This window comes from Equus caballus, chromosome 7 (genome assembly GCF_041296265.1).
Source record: "Equus caballus isolate H_3958 breed thoroughbred chromosome 7, TB-T2T, whole genome shotgun sequence".
Classification (NCBI taxonomy): Eukaryota; Metazoa; Chordata; class Mammalia; order Perissodactyla; family Equidae; genus Equus; species Equus caballus.
Window position 1 is genome coordinate 16,403,583 of NC_091690.1, and position 16,551 is coordinate 16,420,133.

The 16,551-nt window shown below is 36.2% G+C and overlaps 1 pseudogene; it reads right to left on the minus strand.

The window, feature by feature from the left end:
• Positions 1 to 11,083: 11,083 nt before the first annotated feature.
• LOC138925071 (tigger transposable element-derived protein 1-like) lies at positions 11,084 to 12,976 on the minus strand (annotated as a pseudogene).
• Between the last annotated feature and the right edge of the window lie 3,575 nt (positions 12,977 to 16,551).

The following is a 16,551-nucleotide window of genomic DNA, read 5'->3' on the forward strand; positions in this document are numbered from 1 at the left end:
CTGCTTTATTAATAATGTTTTTCTAATGATTTATGTATGTACCTATGAGTGGAATGAAAAGTGTGTTCCTCCTATGGGCTTTCTGCATTGCGAGAGGTGTAATATTTGCTATTGTTGTGAAAACAGAGAATGTTATTTCACTCGAGATGGAAATTAAATTTGCAGAATTATGAGGTGTATCATGTGAAACTCTCAGTGAAATATATAAACAGGAGGCCTACTGAATTTTGATTTTTAATTATATGCACAAATATTAAGAGACTGTTGAGCAATTAAATAAGAGAACTGAAAATATCATGCATAGTACTTGACACTGAAAGTTTTTCTTGTGTGCAAGTAGAGTGAATCAAGAAGGGAATTAATTTTAAGGTGTTCTGCAGGAGAAAAATGTTTTTAAAAGTCAAATTAGGAAGTATAAGTTTTTGATTTTGAAGAAAAGCTGACTCAATTTTCTTAAAATCAGGAAAGAGTTCGTACACAAGAAAAAGATAACTTTTATAGGAAAAGTCATAAGATTAATCATTGGTGAAACTTAGGAATCAAACTCTCAATTTGGTTATTTATGAAAACTATTTATTTAGCAATTGTGACTGAAGTGCTTTTAAATTGCTTAAGCAAGTTGAAAGTAATTTCAGTAAAAGTGGTTTTGTGAGTCATTTCTGAAGAATCAGTTTGAGAACTGGAAAGATAAGATGAAAATACAAGTCAGGCAGAAGGGCATGTGGAATTCAGGCAAGATATAGAAATCGTTCTGGGAAAATCCTTCAGTTTTTAATCTCACTGGCTTTCAATTCACAGAAGTCAATAGAAGCTTCCAACCTTACAAAGTAACTAAATAAATTTTTTTTTCACAAGTAAAAGAAAACAAAGACACCAGAGACTTCCAGTTCAAGACAAGTAGAAGGAATATTGTTTGATATATAAGATGCAGTAATTTCACAAATGGGTTTTAAGTTACATAACTTTCAACTTCTAGAATTTAAGAATCAAGGCAACTCTTCTTACAAGCCGTACAGATTTGTCTTTTTATTAATTGTTCACTTTTTTTCTAGGACTTTGCTTTTTGGGGTAAGAGACAACTAAATAAATCAAGAAATAAAGCATATATTAGACAGCCTAGTCAGGTATGCCCTACTATCTAGCTTCCCAGTGACATTTCCATTACCTGAAATGTATAAAGAGTTTTTGAACTTTTGAAAGATTAGGTGGTGTATAAATAGCAATGCTATAGAAGAGAAATTGGAAAGTTGAAGGAAGTGAATGTAAAATATGTGCTGTTGACTTGATCTATGAGCACATTTTAAAACAATAAATTTCCCTGTGATGGTTAGCAGCTTTACGCAGATTGCGCCAGAAAGGAAGCCATCATTCAGAGCAGCCAAGGAGAAAGCAGATCATAAGTCAGAAAATGGAACTTCAAAATTAGAAATGTAAACTTCTCACAAAAAAGTAAAAGTAGGAATGGTCTTTTCAGTGACCCCGAGTTTAGCCAGATAGACATTCATCCAAAAAATCACATTAAACATCAACTCTAGGTTGAATGAAGCTGAAAGCCACTGATTACCGTCAAGACAGGAATACAGCCTTCAAAATTTCTGTAGAGTTTAGAAAAATGTTTTTTCTCACCTCTCTATTTCCATCAACCCTTCACTTCTGATGTAGAGTAGGGATAAAGAAAAAAGTTTGGCTTAAGAAATTGGCTAAGAATAGATTCATTTTGCATAATAATCTGGATGAAAACAAAAATATTAAAGGAATAATTCAATGAGATATTTAGTAAGCAAGAGAATCAATCCCACTGAGTATATTAGATAATATCTCTCAAAAAGCATTCCTTTGAACACAGATTATCCATTGATGTGTTAAATTAGTTTTCATAAGAGCACTAAAGGACCTTACTACCTAAAGCAACAATTCATCAAATGCTTTTGTAAAGTGAAGAATTACTTTCTTATTCCTATGTTTCATAAAAATCTTTTTTATTTTATTTTATTTTTTAAAGGTTGGCACCTGAGCTAACATCTGCTGCCAATCTTTTTTTTTTTTCCTGCTTCTTCTCCCCAAAGCCCCCCAATACATAGTTGTATATTGTAGTTGTGAGTGCCCCTGGTTGTGCTATGTGGGACACTGCCTCCGCATGGCCTGATGAGTGATGCCGTCTCCACGTCCAGGATCCAAACCAGTGAAACCCTGGGCATCTGAAGCAGAGCACGTGAATTTAACCACTTGGCCGTGGGGCTGGGCCCCAAATGTTTATTTTTATAAGATTTTTCCCTACAGGAAAGTACAACTATATTCTACTTCTAAGTGATTAGACATGAAGATGAAATACAAGTTATATTTAATAGCATGTATTAAACAGAGATGTGAAATTTAATCATAAGATGTCCGTTACATTTGGTCACCACAAAGCCAAATCTAAGAAGTTAACAGGGTCAGGAAACATTAATTAGCTGTAACCAAAATGTTTTCTCTCCTGTAGAATTCACTGTGCCATATTTCATTTACATTTCTATTATTTTTTCATTCTGGTACCTTTTTATTTATTTATTTATTTTGAAAATTTTTGAATCTAAAGAAAACTTAAAAATAATACAGCGTGTATTCATATACCCTTCACCTAGATTCACTATTAAATTTTGCCATACTTGCTTGTGTTTTCTCTCTGACTTATTTTTATTATTCTTTTTTATGCTGAAAATAAAATTTGGCCAGTGGGAGTCCAATCATGTTAGGATCTATGTACACACACACACACATAATTTTTTTTAACTATTTGAAAGCAGGAATATGACATGGTATTTTATCCCTAAATATGTCAGCAAACATATCCTAAGAATAAGATATTCTTCAAAAGAGCAGGAACATCATTATCACCATTGTCACACCTGAGAAAACAAGCAGCTCAGCAATACTATCTAAAATACAGTCCACAGTTACATTTTCTCAGTTGTCCACAAATTTTTTTTTTTAATTTTCATGATATTGAAAATTTTTAAGAGTCCCAACCAATTGTCTTGTAGAATATTCCACATTTGAATCTGTCTGATGGTTTCCCCATGATTAGCACCAGGTTCAAAGATGTTGGGGAAAATACTTCTTATGTAATGTTGTGTCCTCTTACTGCTGATACAGTAAGTGCCTAAAGAGACATCATGCTCGGTTGTCTCACTATTGGTGATGCTAAGGTTTATCATTTGTTTAGGGTGGTAAGTCCAAATCCCTTCGTTTTAAGGGTATGCTTTTCTTTTGTAAGTAACAAGAAGCCATGTATTTGGTAATATTTTGAGATTGTGTTAATAGCCTACTCCCCAACAGCTTTTCACCCAATATTGTGTGTATGTTAATTTGGATTCACAAATTCCTCATTTATTCAAGAATAATTTTTGTTATTCTTTTTGATTCTCAAAATATCCAATATCTAGACAGTGGAAGCCCCTTCAGATAGGCTCTCCTGTTGTTTTGACATGACTTCATTTTTTGTTTTGAGCATTTCCTTGCTTTCTGGCATAACAATACGCTGTAGGCTCATCTTTTACTTTCTCTGATCAAAAACAATCACTCCTTCAAGAGGCCTTGATTTTTCTTAGTAGGGAATGGTAAATAGAAACCAGATCTGGGCTCTAAGTGCACTTATTATTAGTGTAGCTATGCTCATTATTACTGGATGTCTTTAAGTATTAAAGAGATTAGTCTAATTGCCAATATAAATTGCAAATATTCTCCCACTTGTTGTATTTTGACTTTATCGTGTTTTATGCAATAATATTTCATTTCTTCATGGTAGAATTTAGCAATATTTTATTTTTTCCAGATTTTTTTGTGTGTCAGTGAGGAAGGTTATCCCTGAGCTAACACCTGTTGCCAATCTGCCTCTTTTTTAGCTTGAGGAACATTGTCCCTGAGCTAACATCTGTGCCAATCTTCCTCTATTTTGTATATGGGATTCCGCCACAGCATGGCTTGATGAGCCATGTTTTGTTCCACACCCGGAATCCGAACCTGCAAACCCCAGGTTGCTGAAATCGAGCATGCAAACTTAGCCACTACGCCACTAGGCTGGCCCTTATTTTTTCTAGATTTTGAATCAAGTTAAAAAAGCTTTCCCCACACTCATGCTCACACTTAGTTTTAAATACTTTTTCCCCCAGTACTTGTATTGTTTCATTTGTTGCATTTAGATCTTTCATCCATTTGGAGTTTATCTCTGTGTAAGATCTGAGTTATGGAAATAGTTTTATTGTTTTTTAAATGGCTATCCATTATTTGTTCCAACCTACTTATTGAAAAGAGATTTGAGACAACACCTTCATCAAATAGTAAATTTCCAAATATATTTGGGTCAATTTGGGGGACTTCTATTCTGTTCCCATGTTTGTCCGATGGTTTGTCTGTTCATGTACCAGTTTAATGCTGTTTCAACTAAAGAGGCTTTACAGCATGTTTTAATATCTGGGACTGGCCCCCACTTTTCCTGATTTTTAATCATGAGCCTCAACATCTTCTTTGTTAACTCAATAAAGCATAGAGGTTAAGAGTATGCACTCTGCTACTAGACTTGAGCTACGTCAAAATTCCAATTTCAACCATTACCATATGACCTTTAGAAACTATTTTACTCTTTAAGGCTCAATTTCCTGATCTGTGTATTACTACCTTAGAAGGTTTTTGTGAGGAACAAATTTGTCATTTATACCTAGCACATAATAAGTACTCAATGAGTGTTAGCTATTACTGTTACTCTTCTCATTTATTCACTTATTTATACATTCATCAAACATGTCAAAACAACATTAAGAAACTGAAAATGCCAGATATTGTGTTTAATGCTTAGGCTACAAATACGGATGACATAGATCTTATGTTAAAGATAAGATTGCATCCTAGAGAGGAAGCCATATAAATATGGAGGTCAGGAGAGGTATAGTAGAGGGACCTGAAAGAAAAATAAAATTTTATGGGCATTTCAGGTGGAGCAAATAATTTATTCAAATGCACAAAAGTATAAAACATTTCAGGAAATCACAAGATCTGAGCAAGACATTGAGAAGCCAATGAAGTAGTTACAGGAGTGCTAAAAGAGCAGGCAAGTGCTGGATTTTGAAGGGCCTTTTACGTCACATTAAAGAGTTTGAACTCTTTTCAGTGATGGACAATAATTAAAGATTCTAAATAGTATAGGGTTATGATTGGGTTTGTGTTTATTAGAGATCATTCTGTCAACAATGTGGGGAATGGATATGAGGAGGAAAGATTACCAGAAAAAGGAAATGTAAAATAAAGGTAAGATTTGCAGAAAATTAGTTATCTTCTAGTCATAGTGGGTTTAAAGTGTAAAGTTTTTACAGCCATCCAGGAAGCCTTCAGTAGGTGAAACCTGCAAACAGTTAGCCATTGATGATTAAGTAGATAGTAACTAAAGCTTTTTTTCATTTTTGCAATTACTGATTATAGCTTTTAGTTCTTCCCCCACCCATTGTTAACTGTGCTGTTTAAGCAATATGCTACCTGACTTCCACTAGGTTCCTATAGATAGCATTTCCCTGGAGCCTTGGTCACCATGGAAATGGGTGTTTGAGCTATTTTTCAGGAATTAGAACCCCTTGTCCACTTCAGACCAATTGAGACCACCAACCCATCAACTGGGCCTGTGCAGATGTCTGATAAGTGACCTTTTGACATCAAAAGGCTAAAAACTCCACCATCAGATCATGCTAACACTACCATTTGGTGAACATGTGTCCTATGAAGAGCCATGAAGTCTGACTATGTTGTGAAGATCATCAATTACCTCACCTCGCCTCACCTCCAGTCACCTGTCTCCACATTTCGGACCACCTTGCCTCCCTACCTTACAAATATCTCTGAGCTCCTATTTTTGGGGAAGTGGATTTGAGACTCATTCTCTCACTTCCTCACTTGGCTGCCTTGTAATTAAACCCTCTCTCTGCTGCAATCTCGTCATCTTGGTGTTTGGGTTTCTGGGTGACCAGCCAGAATGAACCTGGTTTGGTAACACAGGCATTAGGAATCTAGGTCTGGAACTCAGAGAAGAGATCCAGGCTGGGGATAAAACTCAGGAACCATCAGCTTATTATTGGTGCTAGCTGAAGCCAGGAGAGTGGACACACTACCCAGGGAAAGTAATAGAGTGAGAAGAATAGAAGACTTAGGAAAGAATTTTGGGAAACATCAGAGGCAGGAAGGGAAAATAGAGTGCACGAGGCAGAGAAGGAAAGCTAGATAAGGCATAAAAATATACCTAGAATGAGTGTTATTATGAAAGTCATGGAAGCAATGGAATGTCAGGAGAAAGCAATGGTGGAGGGGATGATGCCTCAGAGAGGTGAGTAAGTGAGACCCTCAGAAGCTCCAGGACACAGAGCAGATAGCTGCTGCTGACTTTCAGAGAGAGTGGTTTCAATGGCATGCTGAGAGCAACAGCCAGGTTCTCATAGCTGAAGAGTGAAGGAGGGAGGGTAAGCAAGAGAAGGCAGGGCATATGAATAGACAATTGTTTTAAATTGGTGCAAAACGCAGGAAGGAGATGGTGAAACCTCTGGAGGGATGTGGCAGGTTTTCAACAATGGGAGAGATTGGAGCTTATTTTATCAGCTGAGATGCAGCTGGTAGGGAGGAATAAGAGAGAAAGAGAATAGTCTCAGAAGTAGCACTGGATAAAACCCAGGGCAGGGCAGGACCTCTTTTGTTCTGAAACCAGCACGAAGCAAAAGAGCAGGTGTGTGAGCACAGATTCCTTTGAAGATTAGGGTTCTGGGAAGTAGAACAAGTTTGTGCCTGACATTCTCCCTTGTTTCTTTTGCGGTAAAACAGTCATCTACTGAGAGGGAAAGGATTAAATACTTTGAAGGCACTAAGTGCTGAAAAAATTACGATGCACCTCTTTCACTCCACTCTGTTTAGTTGTGGGGGGAAAAAACCCAATTTTGTAAAATATAATTTGTCTTGGAGTCATACAAGCCTTATAATATTGGTGAGACAAAAGTAGACCTTGCTGCAGATTTTCTGATTTTCCTCTTCTTTATCAGTGCTGCAGCTCTGCTGGTGTGCTAAGCATGTAGTCCAGCAATACGGAGTTTGAGGAAACCCATAAAGGGCTGGAGCAGCTGCACTTAGGAATGGAAAAGATGAGGGAAAGAACACGTAAAGGCAGTGCAGAAGGCCTTGATAAAGTTTCAAGCTAAACCTTTGTGTGACTCCAATCCTCAAAGTTCTGTGACTTTCCTCCAGCTGCCGTTGGCGGCCCTCCCATGTACATCAGCACCGGAAAGCGTGGGGTGGGAGCATCAGAACTGTTGGCTCAGAACTTTCATTGAGGGACCATCTCATTCCGGTTCAGTATGAGTACCTACAAGCCACAATGCCTTAGCGAGACACTCAGAGGGGATGAAAATATGTTCATACTAAATAATAGATTTAATTAAGTTTTTATGTTTATTATCAGCCCTGTTTTAAAGACTTTATGTGTATTAACTCACTGAGTATTCATAATAACCCTATGAGACAGGCACTATTATTAGCCTCATTTTAATGAAAGCAAACAGAGAAATGAAAATCTTAAGTAATTTGCCCAAGGCCCAAAGTGATAAAGGGCAGAGCTAGGATTTAAATCCAGAAATTCTCCCTTTCCCTGTTAAAGTGAGAAAGAAATTAGAAAATGTGAACTAGTGTGAGCAGGTTAAAGATAAAAACCATTCCAACAGAGAAATACAGGTGCGGGACGAAGGGAGCGAGACAGGGAGGAGCGAGCCTTCTAGAGTCGCAAGAATCTCAGCTTTCAGTTGTCCTTAAGATTAACAAAATAAGTCATTTAATTCACAGACAGAGGTAAGATTCAGAGGCCCAGTAATGTTCATTTCTCCCTGTATAAAAGTCAATAAAACTATAAAGAGTGTCTGTTCACTTTAAATTAATGTCCTGTGACAATTTCCTGGTGTTCAATAGCCCTGATCAATTTTGGTTACTTTCTGTGGAACGGTGGTGGCCTGTTTGGGTTAGGTGTATGCCTCACACATAGGGAGAAAGTTCAGCTGTTCCTGAAGGCAGTTTTGTATAACTACAGTCATCAGGTATTCTCAGGCTCTGGTTCCAGAACCTCCATGGATACTCAAGTCCTTTATATAAAATAGTGGAGCATTTGCATGTAACTCATGCACATTCTCCCACATATGCACTTTAAACCACCACTAGATTACTTATAATACCTAATACAATGTAAATGCTGTGTAAATAAGTTGTTATATTGTATTGTTTAGAGAATAACAAGAAAAAAAGGTTTGTACTTGTTCAGTGCAAACGCAACCATTATAGGCCTTTCAATCTGCAGTTGGTTGAATCAGCAGATGCAGAACCAGTAGATACAGAGGGTGAACTGTATTTTCCTGAAGGAGATTCCATTGATTTGCCCACTCAGGTACTCATTTTTCTTTTAGTTATGCTTAGCAGATTAGAAAGAGGAGAGAGGGCCAGCTTGGGGGAAAATAATAAAAAATGGAAACTCACATTGATTTCTTGTTATAGAAAAAGAAGGGAGGGCAGCAGTGGGAATGATTCTCCTCTCTCTCCTTTTCACCTCCCCTGTAATACCCATCTCTATTTTGGTTACACCAGACATCCTGACCACATGCGCATTGCCGTCCTTTCATACACCCTGTGAAATACCTGATTAAGAGCGAGACTTTGCCTTGCTATTCTCTCTGTGCGGAATCTCCTTCTCCCCTTTCCCACCTGCTGAAAGCTTATATTGGAATGCATTTTAGCCCCAAATTGAAATCCTACCTCTTCATGAAAATTTGCTGATCATCTCTAGTCAGAAGAGATTTTCCACTCCTCTGAACCCCACTAATGTTTCATTTACACCATTTGTGCAGCACTTAACTAATTCTGCCTTTTATGTTAAATTTGTTTAGGCACAAGTGTCTTTGAAGGAGAGAGTGGTAGCCATGGTTTTTGCTTGCCCAGTATGCTGGGACTGCCAGTCATGGTGTCCTGACCCTGCCCACTCCTCCCCACTCCTCCCTACTCACATGCCTGCCACCACCAACGTCAAAAGGAGGATAAATAAGCCCATGACTCAGGCTTACTGGAAACTTCTCTGGGATCAATTTATTAACTTTTCAAGGGAGAAGAAATACCTGAAAATATATAAGCATGGAGCTGATGGCAGCCATTTTACTGGTCATTGAGCAGAATCAAAGAGAAGCAGAAGCCAAGAGAGAGAAAAGGGAGACGGAGCCCTGACAATACGGTTTGAGCTCCTGGAATGAGGATTGTCTGGAGTCAGTTATCTTGTGCTTCCCAGGTCCCTGAGTCATACTTTTCCTTATTGCCACCCCCTTTGTTCTTTTTTATTTCTTTTTTGCCTAAAACCCTTTGAGTTGAATATTTTTAGTTTTATCAAGAGTCATGGTTAATAAACTCCTACAGATTTATGAGTATCTTAAGATCAAGATTGAGATCTGACCTGTCTCTTTATTTTTCTTCCATCTAGAGTGTGGTAGAGGCAGCACTGAAAAGACAGAATGAATTAATGAATGAATGATTCCTCAGACTCCTGCCTTTAATTGTTCCAATTGTATACACTGGGAAAATTAGAGCTCTCAGCTGCTACTCCAGCTAATTGAGCTTATAATTGTGACTGCTCAGCTTATTATTTGTGTTACTAAGAATCTACCCTATTTGATGGACTGCTCTCCCTTCTGACATGTTTCTGCACTGATAGGTTACCTGTGAAATACGAAAGTGCAAACAGTTCAGCTGGTTCTGTTCAAGGCCCAGGTGTATAAAGGAAATGACAGGCATTCCAAACAGATAGATGGATGTGAGTAAGTGACAAACTCTCAATGCATGATTGCACACACCATACACGTATTTCAAGGGCTCACATATATTATTCTTCTCTCACTTACTTTTTCCTGGTTTCTTTGATTCTTTAAATCTTTATAGCACTTTTTCCTTGTCTTGATTCTTTATTACAGCTCTGTGAGATATATTTCACATACCATAAAATTCACCCATTTAAAGTGTACAGATCAGTGATTTTTAGCATATTCACTGTTGTGGAACCAAGACCGCTATTTAATTTGAGAACATCTTCGTGACCCCAAAAAGAAACCCTGTACATATTAGCAGTTTTTCCCCATCCTTCAATACCCCTGGACCCTGGCAACTGCTAATCTATTTTCTGTCTCTGGATTTGCCTATTGTGGACATTTTACATACATAGAAACATATTATAAGTGGTCTTTTGTGACTGTCCTCTTTTATGCATCAAATGCTTTCAAGGTTCATCCACATTATAGCATGTATGAGTACTGTATTTATTTTTATTGCCTGACAACATGTATGAATATATCACTTTTTGTTTATTCATCAGTTGAAAGAAATTTAGGTTGTTTTCACATTTTGTTATTATGAATAATGTTTCTATGAACACTCATGTACCAGTTTTTGGTAGACATTTTCATTTCTCTCATTTATATACCAAAGAATGGAATTACTGGGTCCTATAGTAACTCTATTTTTCACTTTTTGAGAAACCACCAAACTCTTTTCCAAAGTGACTGCACCATTTTACATTATCACCAGCAATATACGAAGATTCCAATTTTTCTACCTCCTTATCAACAATTGATATTGTCTGCCTTTTTAATTTTAGCCATTATGGTGGAAGTGCAGTAGTATCTCATTTTGATTTTGATTTACATTTCCCTAATGACTAATGATGCTGAGTATCTTTTCATTTGCTTATTGGCCATGTGTATGTCATCTTTGGAGATGTGCCTATTCAAACCCTTTGCCCATTTATCCTTTGGGCTATTTGTCCTTTTATTGTTGAGTTTAAACAATCTTTCTACAGGCATATCTTGGAGATATTGCAGGCTTGGTTCCAGACCACGGAAATAAAGTGAATATCACAATAAATCAAGTCACATAAATTTTTTGTTTTTCCAATGCATATAAAAGTTGTGTTTACACTATAGTCTAATAAGTGTGCAATAGCATTATGTCTAAAAAAACAATGTACACACCTTAACTAAAAATACTTTGTTGCTAAAAAATGCTAACCATCATCTGAGCCTTCAGTGAATATTTTTGCCAGTAGAGGGTCTTACCTCGATGTTGATGGCTGCTGACTGATCAGGGTGGTGGTTGCTGAAGGTTGGGGTGGCTGTGGCAATTTCTTAAAATAAGACAACAATGAAGCTTGCCACATCACTTGTCTCTTCCTTTCACAAATTATTTCTCTGTAGCATGTGATGTTGTTTGACAGTGTTGTACAAAACACAGTAGAACTTCTTGCAAAATTGGAGTCAGTCCTCTCAAACCCTGCTGCTGCTTTATCAAATAAATTTATGTAATAGTCTAAATCCTTTGTTGTCATTTCAACAATTTTCATAGCACCTTCACCAGAAGTAGATTCCATCTCAAGAAACTGCTTTCTTTGCTCATCCATAAGAAGCAACTCTTCATCCATTAAAGTTTCATCATGAAATTGCAACAATTCAGTCACATCTTCAAGCTCCACTTCTAATTCTAGTTCTCTTGCTATTTCCACCACGTCTGCAATTACTTGCTCCACTGAGGTTTTGAGCCCTTCAAAGTCATCTGTCAGAGTTGGAATCAGCTTCTTCCAAAATCCTGTTAAATGTTGATAATTTGACCTCTTCCCATGAATCACAAATGTTCTTAATGGCATCCAGAATGGTGAATCCTTTCCAGAAGCTTTTCAATTTACTTTGCCAAGATCCACCAGAGGAATCACTAGGGATAGATTTAAGAAATGTATTTCTTAAATAAGAAGGATTGAAAGCCGACATTACTTCTTGATTCTGCAGAATGGATGCTGTGTTAGCAGGTATGAAAACAATGTTAATCTCATGGTACATCTCCATCAGGGCTCTCGGGTGAGCAGGTACATTGTCAATGAGCAGTAATATTTTGAAAGGAATCTTTTTTCTCTGAGCAGTAGGTCTCAACAGTGGGCTTAAAATATTCAGTAAACTATCTTGTAAACAGATGTGCTGTCATCCAGGCTTTGTTGTTCTATTTATAGAGCACAGGCAGAGTAGACTTAACATAATTCTTAAGGGATCTAGGATTTTTGGAATGGTAAATGACTATTCACTTCAACTAAAAGTCACCAGCTGCATTAGCCCCTAACAAGAGAGTCAACCTGTCCCTTGAAGCTCTGAAACCAGGTGGTGACTTCTCCTCTCTAGCTATGAAAGTCCTAGATGTCATCTTCTTCCAATAGAAGATTGTCTCATTCACATTGAAAGTTTGTTGTTTAGTGTAGCATCCTTTGTTAATTATCTTAGCTAGATCTTCTGGATAACTTGGGGCAGCTTCTGCACCACCATTTGCTGCTTCACCTTGCATTTTTATGTTATGGAGATGGCTTCTTTCCTTAAACCTCAACAACCAGCCTCTGCTAGTTTCAAACATTTCTTCTGCAGCTTTTCAGCCTTCATAGAATTGAAGAGAGTTAGAACTTTATTCTGGATTAGGCTTTGGCTTAAAGGAATGTTGTGACTGTTATCATCTTCTATCCAGACCACTAAATGTTTCTCCATATTAGCGATAAGGCTATTTCACTTTCTTATCGTTCTTTCATTGGAGTAGCACTTTTAATTTCCTTCAAGAACTTTTCCTTTGCATTCACAACTTGACTAACAGTTTGGTGCAAGAGGCCTACCTTTCAGCCTATCACAACTATCAACATACCTTCTTCACTAAGCTTAATTATTTCTAGCTTTTGATTTAAAGAGAGAGATGTACAACCTTTACTTTCATTTGAACACTTGGAGGCCACTGTAGGGTTTTTAATCTGCCTAATTTCAATAATGTTCTGTCTTAGGTAGTAGGAGGCCTGAGGAAAGGGAGAGAGACAGAAGAAAGACCAGTTGGTGGAGCAGCCAGAACACACACAACGTTTATTTGTTAAGTTCTCCATATTATATAGGTACAGTTTGTGGCACCCCAAAACAATTACAAATAGTAACATGAAAGAACGTTGATCACAGATCACCATAACAAATATAATAATAATGAAAGTTTGAAATATTGAGAGAATTACCAAAATGTGACACAGAGAAAGAAAGTGAGCAAATGCTGTTAGAAAAAAATGGCACTGATAGACTTACTCAACAGAGAGTTTCCACAAACCTTCAATCTGTAAAAAACTCAATATCAGGAAAGCACATTAAAGCAAAGCACAATAAAACAAGGTATGCCTACACATGCTGGATACAGGTCCCTTGTCAGATATAAGATTTTCAAAAATTCTCTCTCTTTCTGTAGGTTGTCTTTCACTTTCTTGATGATGTCTTTTGATGCACAAGTTTTTAATTTAATGAAGTTAAATGTATGTATTTTTTCTTTTGTTGCTTGTAGTTTTGGTGTCCTTTCCAAAAAGCTATTGACTAACAAGTTACGAAGGTCATGAGGATTTACTCCTTTATTTAATTCTAAGAGTTTTATAGTTTTAGATATTTCTTTTAGGTCTATGTTCTATTTGAGTTAAATTTTTCATGTCGTGTGACTTAGGGGCTCAAATTCATTATTTCCATGCAGATATCCACTTCTCCCAGAACCATTTGTTGAGAAGATTATTCTTTCCCATTTGACTTTGTTGAACTCATTGTCAAAAATCCATTGCCCATAAATAAGAGTGTTTATTTCCGGACTCTCAATATGTTCCACTGATCTATGTGTCTCTCCTTATGCCAGCACCACACTCGCATAATTACTACCGATTTATAGTAAGTTTTGAAATTGGGACATGAAAGTCTTCCAACTTTGTTCTTCGCTCTTGACATTGTTTTGACAATTCTGGGTCACTTGTATTTCCATATGAACTTTAGGGTCAGCTTGTTAATTTCTTGCAAAAAACCCCACTAAAACCAGCTGGAATTTTGATAAAGAGTGCATTGAATCTGTAAATCAATTTGGGGAGTGTTGTAACCTTAACAATGAGTCTTCTGATCCATGACCATGGGATGTTTTTCCACTTATTTAGATCTTCTTTAATTTCTTTCAATAATTTTTATAGGTTTTGGTGTAGAAGTCTTGCACTTCTTTTGTTAAATTTAATTTTATTTACTTTATTCTTTTTGCTGCTTTTATAAATGGTGTCATTTTCTTAATTTCATTTTCAGATTGTTCATTGCTAGTGTATAGAAATACCATTGATTTTTGTCTCTTGATCTTGTATCCTACCATAGTGCTGAACTCGTTTATTAGTTCTAATAGTTTCTTAGTGAATTCCTTAGAATTTTGGTTATGTCACATGCAAATAGAGTTTTACTTCTAATACGGATGCCTTTTTAACTTTTTCTTGCCTAATCATCCTGGCTAGAACATGCAGTACAATGTTGAATAGAACTGTTGAGAGTGGACATTGTTGTCTTTTTACTGATGATACTGAAACACACTCCGTCTTTCCTCTATTATGCATGATGTTAGCTATGGGTTTTTCATAGATGTCCCTTATCAGGTTGAGGAAGTTTCCTTCTATTCCTAGTTTGTTGAGTGTTTTTATCATGAAGGTGTATTGGATTTTTATCACATGCTTTTCCTGCATCTATTGATTGATATTCATATTCTAAATCAACATTGCATTCCTCTACAAATCTCACTGGTGATTATATACTCCCAGTGTATAATCCTTTTCTATGTTGTGGGATTTGATGTACTAGTATTTTGTTGTGGGCTTTTGCTTATATATTTATAGGGATATTGATCTGTCATTTTCTTTTCTCGTGATATCTTTCTCTGATTCTAATAGCAGCAGCATAATGTAATACTGTTTTCAGAATGAGCTGGGAAGTCTCTCTTCTATTCTTAGAAGAGTTTGTGAAGAATTAGTATTAATTTTTTATTAAATGTTTGGTAGAATTCACTAGTGAGGCCATTTGACCTATGCCTTCCTTTGTTGGAAGTTTTTAAATTACTAATTCATTCTCTTTGTTTATTATACATCTATTCAAATCTTCTCTTTCTGAGTCACTTTAAATAGCTTGTGACTTTGTAGAAATTTACCTACTTCATCCAACTTACTTCATTTCTTGTCATGCAATTATTATTGTTATTTATTTATTTATGTACTTATTTTGATGAGGAAGATTGGCCCTGAGCTAACATCTGATGCCAATCCTCCTCTTTTTGCTTGAGGAAAGATTGTTGCTGAGCTAACATCTGTGCCAGTCTTCCCCTATTTTGCATGTGGGACACTGCCATAGCATGACTGATGAGTAGTGTGCAGGTCCACATCTGCCATCCAAACCCACAAACCTCAGGCTGCTGAAGTGGAGTGCACAAACTGAACCACTAAGCCAGCGGGCTGGCCCAGTCATGCAATTATTCATGCTATTCCCTTATAATTCTTTTCATTCCTGTAAAGTCAATATCAGTGTCCCTTCTTTTTTCCCTGATCTTAATCATTTAAATCTTCTCTTGAGTCTCTTTTTTTCTTGACTAATCTAGTTAAAAGTGTGTCCATTCTGTTGAATGGTTTATTCTTTTTATTTACTCTCTTGGGTTTATTATTCTCTACTTCATTTATTTCCACTCTAATCATTACCATTTCCTTCTTTCTAGTTGTTTTGGATTTAATTTCCTCTTTATTTTTCTAGTTTCCTAGGGTGAAAGGTTAGGTTATTGATTTGATTTTTTTTTTTTTTTATAATATAGGCATTTACGCTTATAAATTTCTCTCCAAAAACTGCTTAGCTGCATCTCATAAATTTTGGTATGTTTTGTTTTGTTTCAATTTGTCTCAAAATATTTTCTAATTTCCCTTGTGATTTCTTCTTTGACCCTTTGATTATTTAGGAATATATTGTTTATTTTCCACATATTTGTGAATTTTTCAAATTTTCTTCTGTTGTTGACTTCTAATTTAATTTCATTGTGGTCAGAGAACATACTTTGTATGATTCCAATTCTTTAACTTTATTATAGCTTTTTTTTTTTTTTTTTTCCAGTATATGGTCTATCCTGGAGAAGGTCGCTGGAGAAAGTCCCGTGTGCAATTGAGAAGACTGTGTATTCTTCCTGCTGTTGAGTGGCATATTCTAAATATGTCTGTTAGATATGGTTGGTTTGTAGTGTACTTTAAATATTCCGGTTTTTTTCATCATCAGCTTTGTTTTCAATTTATTACTGAAATTGGGATATTGAGGCCTCTGATTATTATTGTTAAATTGTTTGTTTTTCTCTTCAGTTTTGTCAGTTTTTGCTTCATGTACTTTGGTGCACTGTTGTTAGGTACATATATGTCTATAATCATTTTATCTTCCTAATGAATTGGACCTTTTATTATTATAAAATGTCTGTTGTCTCTAGCAACAATTTTTATCTTAACATGGTTTTGTCTGATGTTAGCATTTTTACCTCAGCTATCTTTTGCTTGTAGTTTGCATGGTTTATCTTTTTCCATTCTTTTACTTTTAACTGATTTCTGTCTTTGAATCTAAAGTGTGTCTCTTGTAGACAAGATAGAGTTGGAACATATTCTTCCAATTTCTG